Source organism: Orycteropus afer, unplaced genomic scaffold, assembly GCF_000298275.1.
Source record: "Orycteropus afer afer isolate SDZICR_OR568_19922 unplaced genomic scaffold, OryAfe1.0 scaffold00277, whole genome shotgun sequence".
Classification (NCBI taxonomy): Eukaryota; Metazoa; Chordata; class Mammalia; order Tubulidentata; family Orycteropodidae; genus Orycteropus; species Orycteropus afer.
In genome coordinates, this window is record NW_006921864.1 from 2,650,537 (window position 1) to 2,663,924 (window position 13,388).

The window sequence follows — 13,388 nt, forward strand, 5'->3', positions numbered from 1 at the left end:
CAAAAAAAAAAAAAAAAAAATGACAATATGGATATTTCACAAAAAAACATATACAAAAGGCCGATAGGCACATGAAAAGGTACTTAATAGGATTAGATGTCAAGGAAATAAAAAATAAAACTACAACGAGATACTATTTCACATAACTAGAATAGATAAAATAAAAAAGATTGATAACAGTAAATATTGACAAGGTGTTGTTGTTATTGTTGTTGTTAGGTGCTGTCAATTTGTTTCCAACTCATGGTGACCCATGTACAACAGAACAAAACCCTGTCCAGTCCTTCATCATCTTCACATTATTGCAGCCACTGTGTCAATCCATCTCCATGAGGTTTTTCCTCTTTTCACTGACCTTCTACTTTACGAGCATGATATTGTTCTCCAGGGATTCCTGATAATGTGCCCAAATTATAAGCAAAGAAGACTGTCCATTCTTGCTTCTAGGGAGCATTCTAGCTGTACTTCTTTCAATAAATTTTTGTTTGTTTTTCTGGAAGTCCATGGTATACTCAATATTCTTCGCCAACACCACAATTCAAATGCATCAATTCTTCTGTGGACTTCCTTATTCATTGTCCAGTTTTAGCATGGTTATGAGTCTATTGAAAAGACAATGGCTTGTGTCAGATGTGCCTTAGTCTTCAAAGTGACCTCTTTGCTCTTTAACTTTAAAGAAGCCTTTTGCAGCAGATTTGCCCAATGCAAATGCAATATATCCTTTGATTTCTTGGCTGCTACTGCCATAGGCAGTGATTATAGATGCAAGTAAGATGAAATCCTTGACAACTTCAATCTTTTCTGCATTTATCACAATATTGCTTATTGGTCCAGTTGTGAGGATTTTTGTTTTCTTTATGTTGAGATGTAATCCATACTGGAGAATCTAGTCTTTGATCTTCATCAGAAAGTGTTTTCAAGCCTCCACTTTCAGCAAGCAAGGTTGTGTCATCTGCATATCTTAGGTTGTTAATGAGTCTTCCTCCAATCCAGATGCCAAATTCTTCAAATAGTCCAGCGTCTCAGATTATTTGCATAACATACAAATTAAATTAGTGTGGTGAAAGGATACAGCCCTGACACACACCTTTTCTGATTTTAAACCATACAATATCCCTTTGTTCTGTTCAAACAACCTTTTGGTCTATGCACATCTTCCTCATGAGCACAATGAAATGTTCTGGACTTCCCAGTCTTTTCAATGTTATTAATAATTTGTTATGATCCAAGCAGTCAAATGCCTTTGCATAGTCAATAAAACACAGGTAAACATCTTTCAGATATTCTTTGCTTCAGCCTAGATCTATCTCACATCAGCAATGATATCCCTTGTTCCATGTCCTCTTCTGAATCTGGCTTGAATTTCTGCACATCCCGTCAGTGTGCTGCTGCAACCATTTTTTAATTATGTGCAGCCAAATTTTACTTGCATGTGATATTAATGATATTCTTTGATAATTTCTACATTCTGTTGGATCACCTTCTTTGGAGGGGGCATAAATATATGCTAGATCGTTGTTCAGATAGCTATTTTATAAATTTCTTAGCATAAATGAGTGAGTGCCTCTAGCAAGGCCGTTGTTTGTTGTTGTTAGGTGCTATCAAGTCGTCTCTGACTCATAGTGACCCTAGGCACAGTAGAACAAAACACCTCCCTGTCCTGCACCAGTTCCACAATCCCTGCTATACTTGAGCCCATCGACACAGCCACTGTGTCAATCCATATTATTGAGGGACTTCCCCTGTTTTGTGGACCCTCCACCTTACCAAGAATGACATCCTTTTCCAGGGAATCATCCCTTCTGACAACATGACCAAAGTAGGTGAGACGAAGTCTGGCCATTCTCGCCTCCAAGGAGCATTCTGGCTGAGCTTTCTCCAGGACAGATCTGTTAGTTCATGGTACTTTCAGCATCTTCACCAGCACCACAACTCAAAAGCATCAACTCTTCTTTGGTTTTCTTTATTCATTGTCCAGCTCTCACATGCATATGAAGCGATTGAAAATATCATGGCTTGTGTCAGGTGCACCTTAGTCCTCAAGGAGACATCTATGCTCCTCAGCACTTGAAAGAGGCCCTTTGCAGCCAACTTGCCCAGTGCTATACGTTGTCTGATATCCTGATGCTGCAACCATTGGCAACGATTGTAGAACCAAGCAATGTGAAGTCTTTGACAACTTCAATCTTTTCTCCATTCATTGCAATGCTGTTTATAGGTCCAGTTGTGTGAATTTTTGTTTTCTTTATATTGAGATATAAACCGTACTGTAGACTGTAGTCTTCAATCTTCATCAGTAAGTGCTTCAAGTCATCCTCACTTTCAGCAAGCAAAGTTGTGTCGTCAGTGTATCGCAGGTTGTTAATGATTCTTCCTCCAATCTTGATGCCACATTGTTCTTCATATAGTCCAGCTTCTCATATTATTTGCTCAGCATATAGATTGAATAAGTCTGGGGAAAGAATACAACCCTGACGCACTCCCTTCTTGATTTTAAAGCATGCAGTGTCCCCTTGTTCTGTTTGAAAGACAGTGTCCTGGTCTATGTACAGATTCCTCATGAGTACAATTAAATGTTCTGGAATTCCCATTCTTCTCAATATTATCCACAATGTGTTATGACCTATACAATCAAATGCTTTTGCATAGTCAATCAAACACAAGTAAACATCTTTCTGACATTCTTTGCTTTGAGCCAAGATCCACCTGACCTCAGCAATGATATCCCTTGCTCCAGGTCCTCTTCTGAATCCAGCTGGCACCTCTGGAAGTTCTCTGTCAATATACTGCTGCAACCATTTTTGAATTATTTTCAGTAAGATGTTACTTGTGTGTGATATTAATGACATTGATAATTTCCACATTCTGTGGGATCACTTTTCTTTGGAATGGGTACAAATATGGATCTCTTTCAGTCATTTGGCCAAGTAGCTGTCTTCCACATCTCTTGGCATAACCGAGTGAGTGCCTCCAGTAGGGCATTCATTTGTTGAAACATCTCAATGGGTATTCCTTCAATTCCTGGAGCCTTGTTCTTCACCAAATCCTTCAGTGCAGGTTTGACTTCCTTCAATGTCATTGTTTCTTGATCATAGGCCACCTCCTGAAATGGATAATGATCTACCAGTTCTTCTTGGTGCAGTGGCTCTGTGTATTCCTTCCATCTTCTTTTGATGCTTCCTGTACCGTTCAATATTTTGCCCATAGAATCTTGCAATATTGCAACTCAAGGCTTAAATTTTTTCCTCAGTTCTTTCAGCTTGAGAAATGCTGAGTGAGTTCTTCAATTTTAGTTTTCTAACTCCAAGTCTTTGCACATTTCCTTATAGTAATTAGCTTTGTCTGCTCAAACTGATCTTTGAAATCTTCTGTTCAGCTCTTTTACCTTGTCATTTCTTCCATTTGCTTTGGCTACTTTAGGCTGAAGGGCAAGTTTCAGAGTCTCTTCTGACATCCATTTTGCTCTTTTCTTTTTTTCTCATTTTTTTTGGTGAAAATTAAGTGTTCTGGAATTGCTTTCTTCATGGATGGTGTTCTTGATGTCATCTCACAATTCTTCTGGTTTTTGGTCATTGGTGTTTAATGCATCAACTCTATTCTTTAGATGGTCTCTAAATTCAGGAAGGATATATTCAAGTTCATATTTTGGCTCTCATGGACTTGTTTTAATTGTCTTCCGCTTCAAGTTGAAGTTGCATTTGAGCAGTTGATGGTCTGTTTCACAATCAGCTCCTGGCCTGGTTTTGGCTGAAGATATTGAGCTTCTCCATCACCTCTTGTCACAGATGTAGTCAAGGTGATTTCTCTGTATTCCATCTGGTGAAGTCCATGTGTATAGCTGCCATTTGTGTTGTTGGAAAAAGGTATTTCCAATGAATAAATTGTTGGTCTTGCAAAATTCTATCATGTGACCTCCAGCATTATTTCGATCACCAAGGCCAAATTTTCCAACTACCAGTGATTCTTCTTTATTTCCAACTTTTGCATTCCAGTCACCAGTGATAATTAACACATCTTGACTACATGTTTGGTCAATTTCAGACTGCAGAATTTGATAAAAATCTTCTATTTCCTCATCTTTTGCTTTGGTGGTTGGTGCATAAATTTGAATAATCATAGAATTAACTGGTCTTCCTTGTAGGTGTATGGATATTATCCTATCACTGACAGCATTGTACTTCAGGACAGATTTTGAAATATCCTTTTTGATGATGAATGCCATACCATTCCTCTTCAAATTTTCATTCCTGGTATAGTAGATAAGATGGTTGTCTGATTCAAAATGGCCAAAACCAGTCTACTTCAGCTTAGGATTTAAATCTTTGTGTGTTCCATTTCATTTTTGACAACTTCCAATTTTCCTAGATTCATACTTCCTACATACTTTGTACATTCATTCCATGTTTCAATCATTAATGGATTTTTTGCAGCTGTTTTTCCTTAATTTGAGTCATGTCGTGTCAGGAAAGGGAGGTCTCAAAAGCTTTACTTTATCCATATCAGTAAGGATGGTTCTACTCTGATGATTCCACTCTTTCCCAATCATATTTTGAGAGCCTTCTCACTTAAGTGGCCTGTCCTCCTGCACTGTATCAGACAGTGTTTCCAGAGTATTCCTATAATTGCCTAGTAATGTAACAGACAGTGTTTCTCTGCTATTCATAAGGTTTTCCCTGGCCAATTCTTTGAGAAATGGATAGCCTTTTCCTTCTTCCTAGTCTGTTTCAGTCTGAAAGCTGTGCCAAAACCTGTGCACCATGTGCAGCCCCACTGGGTTTGAAACACCAGTGGCACAGCCTCAAGCATCACAGCAACACACCACCACAGTATGACAAACTGACAGACAAGTTTGTCTCCCATAGCTGTTTGAAACCTCTCCTCCTTTCCTTTCCCCTCTGCTTTCCTGAAGCTTGAGGGGTGGGGGCTGGGTCCCTCCCTTTACTTGGATCCCTCTATCACTTGCTTGGGAGCTCTGGTAGCATAGTGGCTAAGGCACTTGACTGCTAACCAGAAGGCTGGTGGTTCAAACCCACCAGCCACTCCTCGGAAGGAAGATGGGGCAATCTACTTCCATAGTGATACTGCCTTGGAACCCAAAGAGGGGTTCACTATGAGTCAGGTCTGACTCGACGGCACATAACGACAACAACAACAACCACTTGCTCACTCTGTCCTGGTTCCCCTAGCTTTCTTTTCCTTTCCCCTTCAATTTCCTGTCACTTGAGGGGTGGGGTCTGGGTCTTTCCCCTTACCTAGATCCCACTGCCACTTGTTTGCTCTGTCCAGCAAGGCTATCAGGCAGCTGAAATGATTATACACTGCTGATAGGAGTATAAAATGGACCAAACATTGTAGAGAATTAGTTAAACATTACTGAACTTTAGAGAATAAAGCTAATAATTCATTGACACTTTGACCCATCAAAGAGAAATGAAAACATATGTTCACAAAAACAACTTATACAAGAAGATTCAGAGCAGCTGTAAAAATGGCATAGCCACAGCAAACGTCCTAATCTTACTTCAGAAGGGGAAGGTGAATCATGATCATCTTCACCAACCCAAGTATAATTCCTATGAAACGGAAGTCAGATATACCTCTTCTCTTTAATCTTTTTTTTTTTTTTTACCAATTCTGACACCAGCTGTCCTTCCCACTGCACTTTTTACTTCTCTGCCATGATTGATAATCCATTGCAATGACCACACAGAACTCACAGAAAATGCTCAGGATTATGGGATTTAATTGTGGAAGTAACAGGTTACAATTCAGGATCAGGAATGACTCAAGATACAGTACTTGAGTCAGGACAGCTTCTTGACCATATCCACAGGCAGACTTCTCCCTGTCCCTTGACCTCTCAACCCTTAGCCCCTCAGCACTCATGAGTCAGCCTGGCCTCTGCCCTGCTCAGGCAAGTGTTACAAAGCTCTTTAGCTCCTCTGCTAAGTGGCATTGCCAATAAGCTTCACCCCAAAGGCACTCAGTTTTCTAGCTCAATGGGTCTGTTGACAAGACTGGCTCCACCAAGTGCCTAGAAGTACCATACTCTGCCAGCGAGCCTCCTGTCTGATGGCACTCAGCTTTCTTGCCTGTGGCCTGGGAAGTCCACAGCACTATCTCCTACAGTCTCTTGATTTCTGTTGCCTCTACTGCTGCATTTCTTTGTTGCTTTATATCACTGTCTCTCACCATCTTGGTGTTACAGATCTCTCTCTCTCTCTCTGTCCCTGGGTCTAGGAGGTTCTAAGTGAAGGAATCCTGTGTCCTTAGGATGTGCTCCACACACATCTCCTTCTTGGTGAGGTCCCCCCTATCTGCCTCTGGGATGGCTCATTTCAAGCTCAGCCATATGGCAAAAATGATCAATCCCCTTAGTAGGATTCCACACACCTTATTTGTATGGTGCCAGGTATTTGTTTGCATTATTAGCAACCTGTCCAATCACCTTGGTGGGCCACAAGCAATTTATTTGCATAATCTCATCCAGTCTTTTGGTGGGACTTACAAAGACAATGGCTAGAATGGGCATATTAAGTAATTCACTATACCTACTGAAGCAGGTTTATTCATAGCAACTCAAAACTGCTAACAACTCAAAAATCTGTCAACATGTGAGAGGAAAGATTAACCTTCACTTAAGTCCCAAATCAAGCAAATTTATGATGACAGAATTCAGAAAGTGATTGCTTATGGTTGTGATGAGGTGAAGATGGGGTGTGGTGTGAGATTGCCTAGCTAGGTCTTGAAAAAACTTATTGTAATGAAGGAAATGTTCTACGTCTTATTTTGGATAGTGGTTTCATGGATCTATAGAATTATAAATCTTAAAATTGGTGCATTTTTTAACATGTTAATTATATATTAATAAAAAATAATACTGAAGTTCTTATAAATTGAATCCATATTCTATGCTCAGCACCATGATAGTGGTTTTATAGGTATTTCCTGTAAACAAAAGAGTCCTTGGGTAACACAAACAGTTCAGTGCACAACTACCAGCCAAAAGACTGGCAGACCCACTCAAAGTCAATTTCAAAAACAGACTGGGCAATCTTTTTCCAAGAGATCAAACCATAGAAAACCCTATGAAGCACTTCTACTCCGCATACATGGAGTTGCCATAATTGAGAATCAACTTCATGACAGCTAACAACAACATCATCTAAAAACAAACCTATCAATCCTAAGGCATAAGTTTTTTTGTTTTTTGTTTTTTCTCTTATTTTAACATATGAGGAAATTAAAACTCATCAGACTAACTCCATTAAATGCATATGGATAGTAAATTACAGAAATGAGATTTAAACCAAGATTTGATTCTAAAACCCATGCTCTTTCTAAATGCCATACAGCCACCATTTTTGTAATCAATGCTTGTTAAGTCCCTAGTGATAAAATAAACAGAGTTTGGAATTCATGGGTGCAAATAAAATAGATGGAGCTATAAAGAATACAACAAAAACCACTGTGATCTGATATATGAAATTTTGTTTCTAAGAATTTATGTGTCATAGAGAGAAGTACAAAGGGATTCTGAGAGTAATACCAAACTCATACAGTATTTAGTAAATAATTTGAATAGGAAATATTTTAAGAAGCTAAGTTATTTGGTGCAGGGGCTTGTTTGAATAAATCTCACTATAATCCTTAAAACTACCTTTAAAGTATTTTAAATCAAATATACCCCTTTGAGACTAAGGTGTGTCTGGCCCAACCCATGGTATTTTCAATTGCTTCTTACACATTCACAAGCTGGACAATCAATAAGGAAGATCAAAGAAGAATTGATGTCTCTTAGGCTAGGTTTTCTAGAGAAGGAAAACCATTAAAGCTTACACACACACACACACACACACACACACGTACATTTATAAAGAAACTCAAAACTCACTGTCGTCAAGTCAGATCTGATTCATAGCGACCCCTCCTTGAGTTTCTGAGGTGGTATCACTATGGAAGTAAATTGCCCCATCTTCCTTCAGAGGAGTGGCTGGTAGGTTTGAACCACCAGCCTTCTGGTTAGCACTCAAATGCCTTAGGGCACTATGCTACCAGAGCTTCCTACATTTATATATATATATATATAGAGAGAGAGAGAGAGAGAGAGAGAGAGAAAGAGAGAGAGCTCTGATAGCATAGTGCCTAAGGCACTTGACTGCTAACCAGAAGGCTGGCAGTTCAAACCCACCAGCCACTCCTTGGAAGGAAGATGGGGCAAACTACTTCCATAGTGATACTGCCTCAGAAACCCAAGGAGGGGTTGCTATGAGTCGGGTCCTATTTGATGGCACATAACAACAACAACAACAAGTCTTCGAAGATACATCTTTGCTCTTCATCACTTGAAAGAGGCCTTTCACAGCAGATATGCCCAATGCAACATGTCATCTGATTTCTTGACTGCTCCTTCCACTGGTGCTGATTGTGGATCCAAGTAATATGAAATCTTTGACAACTCCGATCTTTTCTCTATTTAATGTGATGCTGCTTATTAGCCCAATTGTGAGGATTTTCATTTTCTTTATGTTGAGTTGTAATACATACTACAGACCGGAATCTTTAATTTTCACCGGTAAGTGCTTCAAGTCATCTTCACTTTCAGCAGTCAAGGTTATGTCATCTCAAGAAGAGATATATGCACTCCCATGTTCATCATGGCACTATTTACAATAGCCAAAAGATGGAAACAACCTAGATGCCCATCAAAAGAAAAATGGATAACCAAACTATGGTACAAACACACAATGGAATACTATGCAACCCTAAAGAATAATGTAGAATCTGCAAAACACCACAGAATGTGGATGAACTTGGAGGACATTATGCTGAGTGAAATAAGTCGATCACAGAAAGACAAATATTTTTTTAGTTGGTTATTATAAAAAGTCAAGGAAAGGTTTATATATGGAAGGGAATTTTCAATCCTGGTTACCAGAGGTGGAAGGGTAGGGTAGGGAACAGGGTTAGATAGATAGAGATAAGTATTGATTTGGGTGAAGAGAAGCACAATGTACCAAATGTGAGTGATCAAGGTGGTGGCATTGAGGAAGAGGAAGACCTAGAGAGGTGCATGGGAAGTACAGACCACAAAGATGAACCCTTTTGCACATATGGTACTACGTTGCCAGTGATGGCAAACATTGATCTACAGATCGATAGATGGGTGGGCATGCTAAACAATTAGGTATGTCTGTGAAGGGGGGAGTTTGCCCATGAACATGTATAGGTTGGCAGACAATGTTTCTACAAGTGTATTTGTATGTTGTGTAATAATTTCTAGGTATATATATATAGTAGAGCTTACAAGGGACGAGGTTGTAGTCACTTCTTGGCCACAGCCAGCTACACAGAGGAAGAAAGTGGTTGGACTGTGGGCTCGGGATCATGGTTGTAGGGGATGTCAAGCTCAATTGACATAACATACTACACAAAAACATCATTCCACATCCTACTTTGGCAAGTAGACTTGTATCTTAAAAGCTTGCAAGAAGCTATCTAGATGCAACAATGGGTTTCTCCTTGTCCAGAGCAAAGAAGAATGAAGAAAACCAAAGACTCATGGAAACAATTAGTCCAAGGGATGGTACACCATGTGATCCTCAGCCTTTAAGACTGTGAGACCAGAACTAGATAGTGCCCAGCTACCACTGTCAACCACTTGGAAGGGGATCTATGTGGGATGTTCTGGATACAGTGGGAGAACAATGTGGAGCAAAACTCAAAATCATTTTTATAAAAAAGGGACCAGCTTTACTGGTCTGATAGAGCCTGGTGGAACCCCTGAGACTATGGCTTCTTGCTGTCCTTGAGGTTTGGAATTGAACCCACTCCTGTGGCTTCCAGCCAAACAAAAGATGGGCATATGACCTGAACATTTACATTAGGTAGATACACACCTTGCAGAGATCAATCATGGGAGAATAGATGGGCTGTGTATGCACTGGGAGACAGCTTGAGGGGCAGAAGTGCATGGGAGTGAAGGACACAGGGAAGAGGTGCCAATGGGAAGGAAGTGGGAGGAGAGCTGTTGCACTGTGGAAGATTACAGTCAATGTCATGAGATAAAGTGTATGTGAACTGCTGTATGGAAAATGAATTTCTTCTCTAAACTTTCACCCAAATCACAAAAAATTAAATAATAAAAAAAAAGTTTGTTTCATCTGCATATTGCCAGTTGTTAATGAGACTTCCTCCATTCCTGATGCCACAGATTATTTATATAGTCCATCTTCTTGGATTATTTGCTCAGCATACAGATTGGATAAGTATGGTGAAAGGATACAACCCTGACAAACACCTTTCCTGACTTTAAACCTTGAAATATTCCCTTGTTCTTTTCAAATGACAGCTTCCTGGTCTATGTACAAGTTCCTCATGAGTGCAATTAAGTGTTGTGGAATTCCCATTCTTCTCAATGTTATGTATAATTTGTTATGATCACACAATGAAATGCTCTTGTATAGTCAAGAACACTCAAGTAAACATCTTTCTTGTATTCTTTTCTTTCAGTCTAGATCCATCAGCAATGAAATCCCTAATTCCATTTCCTCTTCTGAATCCAGCTTGCATTTCTGGAAGTTCCATATCAGTATACTGCTGCAACTGTGTTTGAATTATCTTCAGAAAGATGTTACTTGTGTGTGATATCAATGATATTGTTCAATAATTTCCACATTCCGTGGAATCATCTTCCTTTGGAATGGGTACAAATATGGTTCTCTTTTCAGTCATTTGGCCAGGTAGCTGTCTTCCAAATTTCTTGGCGTAGACAAATAGGGACCTCCAGCATGACATCAGTTCGTTGAAACATCTCAATGGGTATTCTGTTCATTCCTTGGGACTTGTTTTTTGCTAGTTCCTTCAGTGTAGCTTCGATTTCTTCCTTCAATACCATTGGTTCTTGATCATATGTCATCTCCTGATACAGATGAACATCAACCATTCTTTTTGGTACAGTAACTCTGTGTATTCCTTCTATCTTCCTTTGATGCTTCCTGCATCATTCAAAGTTTTGCTCATAGAATCTTCCAATTTTGCAACTTCAGGCTTGAATTTCTTCTTCAGTTTTTTCAGCTTGAGAAATGCTGAGTGTGTTCTTCCTTTTTGGTTTTCTAACTCCAGGTATTTTCATATTTTATAATAATTGACTTTGTCTTCTTGAGCTGCTCTTCGAAATCTTCCATTCAGCTCTTTTATCTTGTCATTTCTTCCATTTACTTTAGCTAATCTTCAGTCAAGGGCAAGTTTCAGAGCATCTCCTGACATACATTTTTGTCTTTTCTTCCCTTCCTGTCCTTTTGATGACCTTTTGGTTTCTTCATGGATGATGTTCTTGATGTCACCCCACAATTCCTCTGGTTCTCAGTCGCTGGGATTCAATGCATCAAATGTATTCTTCACATGGTCTCTAAATTCAGGTGGGATTTAATCAAGGTCATATTTTGGCTCTTGTGGACCTGTTTTAATTGTCTTCAGCTTCAAGTTGAACTTGTATATGAGCAATTGATAGTTTGTTCCACAGTCAGCTTTGGGCCTTGTTTTGGCTGAAGACATTGGTAAATATCTCCAGTTTCTTCATCTTTGGCTTTGGTAGTTGGTGCATAAATTTGAATAACAGTAGTATAACTGGTCTTCCTTGTAGTCATATAAATATTATCCTATCACTCACAGCATTGTACTTCAGGATAGATCTTGAAACATTCTTTGTGATGATGAATGTGACACCATTTTTCTTTCATTTATCATTCCTGGCATAGTAGATCATATGATTGTCTGATTCACAATGACCAAAAGCAGTCCATTGCAGCTCACTAATGCCTAGGATATCAATGTTTACACATTCCACTTATTTTTTGACAACTTCTAATTTCCTTACATTCTTACTTCATACATTCCATGTTCAGATTGTTAATGGATGTTTGCAGCTGTTTCTTCTCATTTTGGCTAATGCCTTATCAACAGATGAAGGTCTCAAAAGCTTTACTCCCTCCATGTCACTAAGGTCTACTCTGCTCTGAGGATGCAGCTCTTCCCCAGTTGTGTTTTGAGTGTCTTCCAACCTGAGGGGCTCATCTTCTGGCAGTATATTGGACAATGTTTCAGGGCTATTCATAAAGTTTTCCAGTAATATATTAGACCACATTTAACTGCTGTCCATAAAGTTTTCATGTGTCAATTCTTTGAGAAGCAGATTTGTCCATCCTTCTTTCAAGTCTGACTTAGTCTGGAAGCTCTGCTGAAACCTGTCCACCATGGGTGACCCAGCTGGTGTGTGGAATGCCAATAGCATAGCCTCCAGCCTCACAGCAACACACAAGCTACCACAGTACAACAAACTATCAGAAGAGGAATGGGCTTCAGTTGTAGAGGCTGTCAAGTTCCAAGTTCCTGAGTCAAAAACCAAGGTGAAGGGTTTTCCTAACTTACACAGTTGTAGGGGCTGTTGAACCCAAAATTAGTAGGCAGTATAGCAGGCTGCTAACTCCAGCAGATATGAATCCGAGGTCACCAGGAAAAATGGTTTATTGTTGCCTTACAGGAATATTGTAGAGTCTAGCAAGTCCTAAGTTCATTTCATGGGACAAACATCCAGCTGGAGCCTTTTCCTGTCTGATGAAGCTGCAGGGGCTGATGAACCCAAGAATGGCAGGTAGTACAGCAGCATCTGGATCCAACAGTGTGGTAGTTATGTTTGTGTGTCAACTTGACATTAATTGGTAGAAAAGATTGGCATGAAATGGAGTAGCAGGTTGGCCAGCCCATGGAGCAAAAAAGCCGAGTGCTTTATGGGCAGGTTTTTTCAGCAGAGTGGGTTGCCTTTGGCATTAATCGGCAGAAGTGGAGACCAAGGAAACAGAAGCAGAACTGCCTCAGCCTGAAAGGGTAGGACCATGGCCTTTGGGGGTGGAAAAATCACAGTCCCCTAGGTTTCAAAGAGCCAGGTCTTCACCAACTTGGTTCTGGAGTGTGGGGCTGCTCGTTCATGTGAGCCAGTGGGATGGAGCCATAGCCACTGCCCAAGAGTGAAGGGGTGGGGCTGCCATGCCCAAGAGGGATAGGAACAGGGGCCAACCAGGCCAAGGGGTAAGGCCACCATTCAGGAACTAGGGGACTGGAGCCACCCAGTGGAGGAGACCTGTACAGATACTACCCATTGAAAATCTGTACAGGTGCCAGTTTGACAAGGGGCGGAATTGTGGTAGTTATGTTTGTGTGTCAACTTGGCTGGGCCTGGTTGAGTGGCTGGACAGCTAGCTGGTGGTAGTTAATCTCCATGAGGAGACTGGCAATCAACTCCATGGTGGTATCTACCATAAGCAGCTAGGTAGCTGTTTTTAGAATGTGGTCTGCTTCCTGTATTTAAGGAGAAGCCTTGGTAATGGTCT